The sequence below is a fragment of the Sceloporus occidentalis genome, unplaced genomic scaffold (assembly GCF_023333645.1).
Source record: "Sceloporus occidentalis isolate IW3139 unplaced genomic scaffold, rSceOcc1.0.p SCAF_2, whole genome shotgun sequence".
NCBI lineage: Eukaryota > Metazoa > Chordata > Lepidosauria > Squamata > Phrynosomatidae > Sceloporus > Sceloporus occidentalis.
The window spans coordinates 18274892-18283860 of NW_028316982.1; positions in this window are offsets into that span (position 1 = coordinate 18274892).

The window sequence follows — 8969 nt, forward strand, 5'->3', positions numbered from 1 at the left end:
GGCAACCTGCAGCCCACAGGCCGGATGCGGCCCGGCGAGGCCTTGGGACCGGTCCCAGCCTGGTCCTGTCGCCGGGGCCTTTGGCGTCTTGCGCGAGGGGCATGGTGGGGCAATTGTCTATAGAAGCCTCAGAAACATGCATTTATCTTAACATTTTTTAAAAAATCAGCAAATTTTTTCGCGTGTCCTCCATTTTTTATTTAAAAAGTGCCCTCCATTTGAGAATTTTGTCCTACATTTGTCCCGGTTTATTTATTTATTTAATTTTTTTTAAAATTATTTAATTATTTATTTTTTGGCTTCGGCCCCCCAGTTGTCTGAGGGACAGCAACCCGGCCCCCGGCTCAAAAGGGTTGCCTACCCCTGGTATAGTGTGTGCGTGTGGAGGGGTGACGCTGGCAGAGGATCTCTCAGAAACAACAGCAGTGGCACCATAGGTAATACCTGTTAGTACTTGTTAGAACCTTTATAAATAAAGGTTAATAATAATAATAATACAGTTGGCCCTCCTCATTCACATGTTTTTATCCATGGATTCAAGCATCCACGGCTTTGATTTTGCCATTTTATATAAGGAACACCATTTTACTATCCCATTTTATTTAATGGGACTTGAGCATCCATGGATTTTGGTATTCACGGGGAATCATGGAACCAAACCCCAGCGGATACCAAGGCTCACTGTACTATGTAGAAGGAGGCTGGGTAATTTGTTAATTTCCATCAAGTTGACCTCAACTCATAGTGATGTGATTGAGACATTTCCAAGACCCTCTATCCTCCACTGCTCTGCTTGGGTCCTGCAGGCTCAGGCCTGTGACCTCCCTGATTTAGGGGCTGTGCAGACAGCCCCTGAGGGGCAACCTTCAGCTGCCCCTTTTACAGCCAGATCAGGGCTGCAGTAACTGTACACTGAGGCCCTGATCTGGCTTTTGCAAAGTTCAAAAAGGAATCCCAAAAAGCAGCTCCTTTTTTGTGTCCTGCAAAGGGTGCAACAGCTGTGGTGCCGCAGCTTTATGGTGCTCCTCCAGCAATGTGTCATGCGGCTGCAGTGCCAGAGGAACGCCATGACACCATGCACCATGTGGTGTGGTGCACAGCATCATGTTGACCTGGGGGCAGAGCCAAGCCATACATCATACGGATGCTATTCCCTGGCTCCGCACCCAGGCTAGCTTTTCGTGCCCATCTGCACAGCCGTTTAGTGCATCCATATGCCATGTGGTCTCTCTCTTCTTATGCTTCCTTCTGCCTTACCTAGCATTATTTTTTCTCTAAGGAATCATGCCATCTCGTGATGTAGCCAAAATATGACAGCCTCAATTTAGTCATCCCAGCTTCCAGGGATAGCTCAGTCTTGATCTGTTGAAGGGCCCATTTGTTTGTCTTCTTGGCTGTCCATAGTATCCTCAGCACTCTTCTCCAGCACCACATCTCAAAAGAGTTTACAGTAGCCCCTTTCCAATTTACTGGGGACCTGTTCAGGACCCTCCCCCCCCCTGCAAAATGGCGACTTGCAAATATTTGAGTTCCATTGAAAATAATGATGCACATGGGGGACCTTGCATAGGCACATACCACCATTTTGTCCCCTGTTTGTCCTTCTCATGAAGAGCGAGACCGCAGACTCCAAGTCCATAAAAAGTGGGGGACAACGTATTTTTTTCTGTTGGCTTTCTTCACTGTCCAGCTCTCACATCTGTACATAGTGATGGGCCATGCAATAGACTGAACAATTATTAAGTTTAGTGCTTGTTTGCATATCTTCCCCTTTTAATGTCTTTTATCATGAAACCCTATGATAAGACAATCCAAAATGAAACAAGAGATAGTGCCAAAAGATGAGAGTCCCAGATAGGAAGACACTCAACATGCTACAGCAGAGGACAACTACAAGTAACGCTGTGGCTAGTGATCCAACTGGATTCAAACAGAATGTACATTCAGCTGTTCAGAATTTTTTTCCCATATATACTTTAATGTTACAGATTACAAAACTCATAAAATAGTCCAAAAACACAAAAAACTAAGCATTTAAGAGGACTCTTTCACACCTAATGCTTAGTTGTAAAGGTCAATTATAGTACTTTGATATGACTTTTGCTCCATCCCATGGAATCCTGAGATCTGTAGTTTCATGGGTTATTCAGAATTCCTTGATAGCTTCATGGTCCAGTGTGTGATGCCATCTGTTCAAATGAGCCTTGCTTTTGTGGGGGGGAGAGAATCACAACCATCGGTATCTTTACAAATAACTACTGTATACCAATACCATCCCAAAAGGGAAGGAAACATTCCTTCTTCAAATAAAAAGAAAGCTTCATAAATTATGTGGAGAGATGCACAGACATTTTTACATGAGCAATGTTATGATTTAGTTATCTGAGTTCCTTGTTTAGAAAAAGAGAAAAGAGCTGCTCCCAAATTTTCAATACAGCATGAATCAGAAACAGCACAATGTTCAGGTCAAGCTCAGAAGTATAAACTTAGAAGGCCAAGGTTAATACAATTTCAATTCATAAGGTTGATACAAATTCAGTCACAAAGTTCAATTCAGGGCTAGCTGCAATCTGTCAGGGCAACTTCCCTCACAAGGTTAGTGTGAGCATAAAATATTTTCATCTAGACCAGTGGTTCCCAACCTGTGGGTCGGGACCCCTTTGGGGGTCGAATGACCCTTTCATGGGGGTCGCCTGAGGCCATTGGAAAACACCTATTTAGTTACAGTTATGAAGTAGCAATGAAAATAATTTCATGGGTTTGGGTCACCACAACATGAGGAACTGTATTAAAGGGTCACAGCATTAGGAAGGTTGGGAACCACTGATCTAGACAGAGCTTTTTTTTAAAAAATGAGATATCTATGCAACACATAAATAATATGTGTTCCTCTATTCTGTGTCTCCTCTTCCTGCAAAAGGATGAGATCTAAAATTTTGCTTTAAAAACATTTGTTGTTGTGTACCTCGAATAATTTTTTTCACTTTTGGTGACTCTAAGGTGATCCGATCATAGGGTGTTTTTGGCAAGTGTCTTCAGAGGGGGTTTGCCATTGCCATCCTCTGAGGCTGAGAGAATGTGACTTGTCCAGGGTCACCCAGTGGGATTGTATGCTCAAGCAGGGAATTGAACCCTGATCTCCAGAGTCATAGTCCAACACTCAAACCATTATACCATGCTGGCTCTCATTTTAAATATAGATACTAGTCTTTTTTGCCAAAACTTTAAGAGTTTTAAAGAGGGGGCTTATAGTGCAATATGTATTGCAGAAATCAGCAAATAAAAAAGTAGATTTTTACAGAAGTGGAAATATGTAATGGGTTAAGCATCACCTGAGCAATTTCTGCCTGTGAGGCTGCTGTTCAATAATAATAGTAAATTTTATTTATATGCTGCCTCTCCTGCCCTTTGCTGCAACAACCGCACACAGCGACACCAATCTACTCCCTGGAGGGAGTAAAAAGAAGCCACCCCAAGCAGCTCCCTAGAAGGAGTGTCATAAGCACTGCAGCATGATGTTATGATGCCCCTTCTGCACTACACCATTTGGGTGCTACAGCAGAGGTACATCATGGCGCTCACTGTCTAGAAGGGCACACACCAAAATGGCACCCAGGCGTAAGGGCTTGGAGCATGCAGATGCTCAGCCCTTACTGTTCTGTATAGCCCCTTAGTCTTCTTTGTCAAAGAGCTTTGGTGCCACAACAAACTGCAAAACCCAGCATTCCATAGCACTGAGCTGTGGCAGTTAAAGGAGTATCAAACTGCATTATTTCTGCAGTGTAGATGCAGCCTAAGTCACACTCTCCCAGCTTGAGAGGAAGGCAGTGACAAACCTACTTTGAATAAATCTTATCAAGAAAACCACATGATAAATTCACCTTAGGGTCACCATAAGTCAGAAATGACCTGAAGGCACACAACAAGGAGTACTCAGAGGTGGTTTGTCATTGACTTTCTCTGAAATACAGCCTACAGCACCAGATATTTCTCAGCTGTTCCCATTCTATTGACCCCATAACATAACCCATAAAGGGGGCACAACACTGTCAGGAAGGTTGACAGCAAGGAGACTCTGCCCTCCATAACTGCCATCCACCGGCCTGAGGGGAAGGAGACTCCGCCCTCCATAACTGCCATCCACCGGCCTGAGGGGAAGGAGACTCCGCCCTCCATAACTGCCATCCACCGGCCTGAGGGGAAGGAGACTCCGCCCTCCATAACTGCCATCCACCGGCCTGAGGGGAAGGAGACTCCGCCCTCCATAACTGCCATCCACCGGCCTGAGGGGAAGGAGACTCCGCCCTCCATAACTGCCATCCACCGGCCTGAGGGGAAGGAGACTCCGCCCTCCATAACTGCCATCCACCGGCCTGAGGGGAAGGAGACTCCGCCCTCCATAACTGCCATCCACCGGCCTGAGGGGAAGGAGACTCCGCCCTCCATAACTGCCATCCACCGGCCTGAGGGGAAGGAGACTCCGCCCTCCATAACTGCCATCCACCGGCCTGAGAGCAAGGAGACTCCGCCCTCCATAACTGCCATCCACCGGCCTGAGGGGAAGGAGACTCCGCCCTCCATAACTGCCATCCACCGGCCTGAGGGGAAGGAGACTCCGCCCTCCATAACTGCCATCCACCGGCCTGAGGGGAAGGAGACTCCGCCCTCCATAACTGCCATCCACCGGCCTGAGGGGAAGGAGACTCCGCCCTCCATAACTGCCATCCACCGGCCTGAGGGGAAGGAGACTCCGCCCTCCATAACTGCCATCCACCGGCCTGAGGGGAAGGAGACTCCGCCCTCCATAACTGCCATCCACCGGCCTGAGGGGAAGGAGACTCCGCCCTCCATAACTGCCATCCACCGGCCTGAGGGGAAGGAGACTCCGCCCTCCATAACTGCCATCCACCGGCCTGAGGGGAAGGAGACTCCGCCCTCCATAACTGCCATCCACCGGCCTGAGGGGAAGGAGACTCCGCCCTCCATATCTGCCATCCACCGGCCTGAGAGCAAGGAGACTCCGCCCTCCATAACTGCCATCCACCAGCCTGAGGGGAAGGAGACTCCGCCCTCCATAACTGCCATCCACCGGCCTGAGGGGAAGGAGACTCCGCCCTCCATAACTGCCATCCACCGGCCTGAGGGGAAGGAGACTCCGCCCTCCATAACTGCCATCCACCGGCCTGAGGGGAAGGAGACTCCGCCCTCCATAACTGCCATGCACCGGCCTGAGGGGAAGGAGACTCCGCCCTCCATAACTGCCATCCACCGGCCTGAGGGGAAGGAGACTCCGCCCTCCATAACTGCCATCCACCAGCCTGAGGGGAAGGAGACTCCGCCCTCCATAACTGCCATCCACCGGCCTGAGGGGAAGGAGACTCCGCCCTCCATATCTGCCATCCACCGGCCTGAGAGCAAGGAGACTCCGCCCTCCATAACTGCCATCCACCAGCCTGAGGGGAAGGAGACTCGGCCCTCCATAACTGCCATCCACCGGCCTGAGGGGAAGGAGACTCCGCCCTCCATAACTGCCATCCACCGGCCTGAGGGGAAGGAGACTCCGCCCTCCATAACTGCCATCCACCGGCCTGAGGGGAAGGAGACTCCGCCCTCCATAACTGCCATCCACCGGCCTGAGGGGAAGGAGACTCCGCCCTCCATAACTGCCATCCACCGGCCTGAGGGGAAGGAGACTCCGCCCTCCATAACTGCCATCCACCGGCCTGAGGGGAAGGAGACTCCGCCCTCCATAACTGCCATCCACCGGCCTGAGGGGAAGGAGACTCCGCCCTCCATAACTGCCATCCACCGGCCTGAGGGGAAGGAGACTCCGCCCTCCATAACTGCCATCCACCGGCCTGAGGGGAAGGAGACTCCGCCCTCCATAACTGCCATCCACCGGCCTGAGGGGAAGGAGACTCCGCCCTCCATAACTGCCATCCACCAGCCTGAGGGGAAGGAGACTCCGCCCTCCATAACTGCCATCCACCGGCCTGAGGGGAAGGAGACTCCGCCCTCCATATCTGCCATCCACCGGCCTGAGAGCAAGGAGACTCCGCCCTCCATAACTGCCATCCACCAGCCTGAGGGGAAGGAGACTCCGCCCTCCATAACTGCCATCCACCGGCCTGAGGGGAAGGAGACTCCGCCCTCCATAACTGCCATCCACCGGCCTGAGGGGAAGGAGACTCCGCCCTCCATAACTGCCATCCACCGGCCTGAGGGGAAGGAGACTCCGCCCTCCATAACTGCCATCCACCGGCCTGAGGGGAAGGAGACTCCGCCCTCCATAACTGCCATCCACCGGCCTGAGAGCAAGGAGACTCCGCCCTCCATAACTGCCATCCACCGGCCTGAGGGGAAGGAGACTCCGCCCTCCATAACTGCCATCCACCGGCCTGAGAGCAAGGAGACTCCGCCCTCCATAACTACCATCCACCGGCCTGAGGGGAAGGAGACTCCGCCCTCCATAACTGCCATCCACCGGCCTGAGGGGAAGGAGACTCCGCCCTCCATAACTGCCATCCACCGGCCTGAGAGCAAGGAGACTCCGCCCTCCATAACTGCCATCCACCGGCCTGAGGGGAAGGAGACTCAGCCCTCCATATCTGCCATCCACCGGCCTGAGGGGAAGGAGACTCAGCCCTCCATATCTGCCATCCACCGGCCTGAGGGGAAGGAGACTCAGCCCTCCATATCTGCCATCCACCGGCCTGAGGGGAAGGAGACTCCGCCCTCCATATCTGCCATCCACCGGCCTGAGGGGAAGGAGACTCCGCCCTCCATATCTGCCATCCACCGGCCTGAGGGGAAGGAGACTCCGCCCTCCATAACTGCCATCCACCGGCCTGAGGGGAAGGAGACTCCGCCCTCCATATCTGCCATCCACCGGCCTGAGGGGAAGGAAACTCCGCCCTCCATAACTGCCATCCACCGGCCTGAGAGCAAGGAGACTCCGCCCTCCATATCTGCCATCCACCGGCCTGAGGGGAAGGAGACTCCGCCCTCCATAACTGCCATCCACCGGCCTGAGGGGAAGGAGACTCCAGCCCTCCATAACTGCCATCCACCGGCCTGAGGGGAAGGAGACTCCGCCCTCCATAACTACCATCCACCGGCCTGAGGGGAAGGAGACTCAGCCCTCCATAACTGCCATCCACCGGCCTGAGGGGAAGGAGACTCCGCCCTCCATAACTGCCATCCACCGGCCTGAGGGGAAGGAGACTCCGCCCTCCATAACTGCCATCCACCGGCCTGAGGGGAAGGAGACTCCGCCCTCCATAACTGCCATCCACCGGCCTGAGGGGAAGGAGACTCCGCCCTCCATAACTGCCATCCACCGGCCTGAGGGGAAGGAGACTCCGCCCTCCATAACTGCCATCCACCGGCCTGAGGGGAAGGAGACTCCGCCCTCCATAACTGCCATCCACCGGCCTGAGGGGAAGGAGACTCCGCCCTCCATATCTGCCATCCACCGGCCTGAGAGCAAGGAGACTCCGCCCTCCATAACTGCCATCCACCAGCCTGAGGGGAAGGAGACTCCGCCCTCCATAACTGCCATCCACCGGCCTGAGGGGAAGGAGACTCCGCCCTCCATAACTGCCATCCACCGGCCTGAGGGGAAGGAGACTCCGCCCTCCATAACTGCCATCCACCGGCCTGAGGGGAAGGAGACTCCGCCCTCCATAACTGCCATCCACCGGCCTGAGGGGAAGGAGACTCCGCCCTCCATAACTGCCATCCACCGGCCTGAGAGCAAGGAGACTCCGCCCTCCATAACTGCCATCCACCGGCCTGAGGGGAAGGAGACTCCGCCCTCCATAACTGCCATCCACCGGCCTGAGAGCAAGGAGACTCCGCCCTCCATAACTACCATCCACCGGCCTGAGGGGAAGGAGACTCCGCCCTCCATAACTGCCATCCACCGGCCTGAGGGGAAGGAGACTCCGCCCTCCATAACTGCCATCCACCGGCCTGAGAGCAAGGAGACTCCGCCCTCCATAACTGCCATCCACCGGCCTGAGGGGAAGGAGACTCCGCCCTCCATAACTGCCATCCACCGGCCTGAGGGGAAGGAGACTCAGCCCTCCATAACTGCCATCCACCGGCCTGAGGGGAAGGAGACTCCGCCCTCCATAACTGCCATCCACCGGCCTGAGGGGAAGGAGACTCCGCCCTCCATATCTGCCATCCACCGGCCTGAGGGGAAGGAGACTCCGCCCTCCATAACTGCCATCCACCGGCCTGAGGGGAAGGAGACTCCACCCTCCATAACTGCCATCCACCGGCCTGAGAGCAAGGAGACTCCGCCCTCCATAACTGCCATCCACCGGCCTGAGGGGAAGGAGACTCCAGCCCTCCATAACTGCCATCCACCGGCCTGAGGGGAAGGAGACTCCGCCATCCATAACTGCCATCCACCGGCCTGAGGGGAAGGAGACTCCGCCCTCCATAACTGCCATCCACCGGCCTGAGAGCAAGGAGACTCCGCCCTCCATAACTACCATCCACCGGCCTGAGGGGAAGGAGACTCAGCCCTCCATAACTGCCATCCACCGGCCTGAGGGGAAGGAGACTGCAGCCCTCCATAACTGCCATCCACCGGCCTGAGGGGAAGGAGACTCCGCCCTCCATAACTGCCATCCACCGGCCTGAGGGGAAGGAGACTCCAGCCCTCCATAACTGCCATCCACCGGCCTGAGGGGAAGGAGACTCCAGCCCTCCATAACTGCCATCCACCGGCCTGAGGGGAAGGAGACTCCAGCCCTCCATAACTGCCATCCACCGGCCTGAGGGGAAGGAGACTCAGCCCTCCATAACTGCCATCCACCGGCCTGAGGGGAAGGAGACTCAGCCCTCCATAACTGCCATCCACCGGCCTGAGGGGAAGGAGACTCCGCCCTCCATAACTGCCATCCACCGGCCTGAGGGGAAGGAGACTCCGCCCTCCATATCTGCCATCCACCGGC